Raw genomic sequence first — 4,169 nt, 5'->3', positions numbered from 1 at the left:
TATATACATAGTCAGGACGGGTCAGCCTACATGGTTGCTTGCTGGGGTTGCTCTCTTCACACTCTCTCGCACAAAATGATTGTGGCCACATCTCTAACATCCCGGTGGATCACGTCCACCGGGGGAAGGGGTGGATGCTTAGTGTAGATGCGATCACCGTCGCTGACGGCGAAAACCCACTATCGGCATGTCCCGATCAGGGGTCCCCGCCGTTCTCTCTCACAAAGCCGGTGAGTTTGCCTTCGTCCCTTGCTCACTTCCGCGACGTGGGCAGTTGCTGCCTCCCGCCGCCCTCCTCAAGGTTGAGCTATGACCCGACATCCCTCAGGTACAACTCCCTTTACAGCCGGCTTGCACCATTGCTCCAGCTGCCCACACACTCCATGTAGATATTTCTCTATTTCTTTGCCCCGCACATACCTCTACTGGCTTCTACGTACTGTATTTGTGATGAGTTTATGTCTCATCAACTAGTCCCAGTAATCTTATTCTAATCACGCTTCTTCAATTTCTTTGCCAGAGGGATGCCCATCTCGATTTTAGTGAAACTGCACAAAGTGATCTGATGGTCAAAAGGATGCAAACTTCATTTCTTAGGAAGCTCGAACGTTGCCAGCAAATTAAAGCCTGGTTAGGGTTCACGGTTCAAGGGCTAGGGTCTGCATGAATCATTTTTTTCTTTAGCTGCCTCTGTTCCAAAATAAGTGTCAACTTTAGTAGTAGTAAAACTTTGTACTGAAGTTTGCATAAAGTTGAGACACTTATTTTGGAACCGAGGGAGTACATATTTTCTATGATCTGTCAATCATTGAGATGCAATAGCATGCATGTTAGTCTCCTTTGTATTTGATGAAATGTTGCAACGGGCAACCTTAGACGCAAGATACATGTAACAGAAGCTGGAAGCTTCATAGCCTTGTACAAATTTATCTCGCTGATAAATTACAGTATGTACTATACTACTCCCTCCGTCTTGAAATACTTGTCGGAGAAATGGATAAAATTGGATGTATGTATAACTAAAATACGTCTAGATTCATCCATTTCTCCGACAAGTATTTCGGGACGGAGGGAGTAGTACTTCCTCCGGTCCTAAATATAAGTCTTTGTAGAGATTTTACCATGAACCACATGCGGATGTATATAGATGCATTTTAAGTGTAGATTCATTCATTTTGTTCCATATGTAGTTCACCTAGTGGAATCTGTACAAAGACTTATCTACTAGTAATAGCTAGCCCCCACTACTAGGAATTCTCTATCCTCTCCTTGAGCCACATCATCAAAATTAATGTAGCCGTTAGATGAACTAAATCAGTCCATAATAGCCATCTGATCTAGACGTTGAGAGGCTCCACACTAAGCCACATGCAAGCATGCAGAAATATCATGGCGTGCATGTGAGTGGGTTTTAAATCACATCAACATGTCTGCATGCAAGCATGAACCGGTAGCATGCACGTAAGTGAGCTTTTAAGTCCCATTAACATGTCAAAAAGAAAAATATAGTCCCATTATGCAGTAGGAGTTGGCTGATCTTTTTTCCTTATGTGGGATGATCTAAATGATGATGGGAGTTTTTTTAGTTTGGCTACCACATTTGTCATGCGGTTATAGAGTTTTTTTTTGGTTCTATGAAATCGATAATTTTACGCAGAGAGATATACGGCTGTTCCGCGGCAACGCGTGGGGACTCATCTTGTATTTAGGAACAGAGGGAGTACTATGTAAAGAGTTAGGTGTCACACGGTGTCCGAAAAATATGGTGATAGTGTGAGGTGGGCCATGTAATCATTGAGCCTGCGTGTTTTCACTACTCTTACACTTCTCCGCTATAAGAATGGAGAAAATTGTAATCTAGTAGTACCTCCTTTCACCAAAAGTGTGGGACATCCAGCAGTCCTACCACCTCAATGAGCCGTCAAATCACATAGACCCAGCAGTAAGTTGGACGGACGAAGCAACCATCACTCTTGCGCCAGTGAGAGGTCACATCCGCTCTTCCCGGGCATGAATGCATCACCAATTCTTTGGAGCGGCGATGACCGTTTCGGGCGGGAAGCGCGTGCGGGCGATGGAGGGGCTTTGGGTGGGCCAGGCTGGTCAGGAGAGGGCGTGGCAGTTGTCCGCCTATCCCTATTGGACGCCCGGAAACGAGAAAATGCACCGACTCTCGCGGCTAAAATCATACACTACTCACCATCTCTTTGTAGGAGTAGGTCGATCTGTCGGTCTCTCTAACACACACACATGCTGTTAAACACACACACAAACACACACACACACACCTTGGTCCCGCTGCACCTTCTAATGTGACTTATTACACCTAGACGGAGGGAGTAGTAAGTATGAGATACGGTGGCACACTGACTTAGGTCGAATACAAGTGCCCAAAATTGTGTGCATGTTATAATAGGGATTCACTTAAAATAGTATGTGAGCCAACAGAGGGATCAATTGGACAGTGTTCCCGAGCAGTAGCGAGATGTGTGAGGTAGGATACACCGCTGGCGCTTTTAATTTTTCTTATTAATTTGTTTGTTTCACCCTCTGACTGGTGGGACCCAACGTACTACGTGGAGAGAGGTAAGGTGACTAAGGCTACATTATTTCTGCACCACTGTGGATAGTCTTACCACCAAAGCCACATGACACGATTATGATTTAAATCCCAATGACTCCCACACACAAAAAACATGGCATGCTTGTCACACGAATGTAGGAATGTATAAAAGGTTATTTTCCTCTCGTTGAACATAATGGGAGGGTTGTGTAGCTGGTTAGCCTGTTCGCTCATCAACCCTTAGGTCTCGGGTTCGATAATTACACTTGAGCATAATTCGTGTCAGGAGGATTCTTTGACTGGTCAAAATGGATGGATACGGAGCTATACGATCTTGTAGTGACCGTATAATCACCTCATCACGTATAAGCTGCAGCCTCAGCGCTTATTTTCTAGGGTTTGCATGCTTCACACACTCTCTCCAGTATATATATACACGATGGAGCCTCATCGCTTGTAGTTGCTCTCTTCACATCTCTCACCCTCTCCAGAACTAAACAAGACTTCGTTGGCCTCTCTCTCCCCTCACTGCTGGTCAAAGAGCCAGCAGGATCCGTCCGCCGGGAAGGGAAGGAGGCTTAACATTGTCGTTGTCGGTGAGGGAGCGAATCCACTACCAGCGCAGCTCTTCACTTTCACCCAGCAGTGGCGCGGGAGGGCCTCCGACCCCTTCTTCTTCACCGCCGTCCCGTCGCCCACCGAACACGCCCCAAGAACCTTAAGGTATAATTTACTTATTCCACATGCATTGCTCTAGCTGCATGTATACCATGAATCTAGGACGTGGTTCAAAGAGGAAAGGAGTGGGGGAAAGTAGTGGGAAAAGTTGTATAACATGAATCTAGGACGTGGTTCAAAGAGGAAAGGAAGGGGAAAGTTGTGGGGAAAGTTGTATCGCATAAATCTAGGACGTGGTTCAAAGAGGAAAGGAAGGGGCGAAAGTACTAGTACAGACTGGCTATCCAGCACCTACGTTGGTCGAAAAGGGAAAACAATGACAAACGCAGTACGCACATCTGTAACAAACTGATCTTTTGTATTGGGGGACAAGGCTGTAGAGTTTGAGCAGGACTAGATTTGCTGCGCTCACATAGGGAAAGGTGTCTAAAGATAACAAAACTGGGACCAACACAAATATGCTCCTTGGTTGTTTGTTCTTTGTTGCAACAGACTGTGCATGACCACAGTACATCGGTAGATGCACATGGTGCTAGTGCATCCACTATCCCGTGCAACTCTTTAGCTGTTGTTAATCTAAGGCCCTGTTTGGTTAAAAACTCCCTAGTCCCTACCTGCTTGGTTCCAGGGACTAAACATGGACTAGAGGTTATTAAATGACATGCTAAAAGACCATGTTACCCGTAGTAATGAAGTAATAGAGACAAGGTGCGATGCGTGGCAGGGGCAACTGTTGGAAAAAGTCCCAAAAAGACTCCCTCGGGGTCTTCTTTCTTTAGTCCCAAATGCCCACTTTTAGTGCCTAAAAGTCCCTCCTGTTTGGTTTAGATGGGACTGACACGGAGTTTTTTCAGTCCCTACACCAAAATGTCTCTGTAAACAAACACCCTCTAATAATGCCGCTGGAAAATTGATGCAATGCCACAGT

Source organism: Triticum dicoccoides, chromosome 5B, assembly GCF_002162155.2.
Source record: "Triticum dicoccoides isolate Atlit2015 ecotype Zavitan chromosome 5B, WEW_v2.0, whole genome shotgun sequence".
Lineage (NCBI taxonomy): Eukaryota > Viridiplantae > Streptophyta > Magnoliopsida > Poales > Poaceae > Triticum > Triticum dicoccoides.
The sequence above is the reverse complement of the archived record's forward strand: the minus strand, read 5'-3'. Positions refer to the sequence as shown.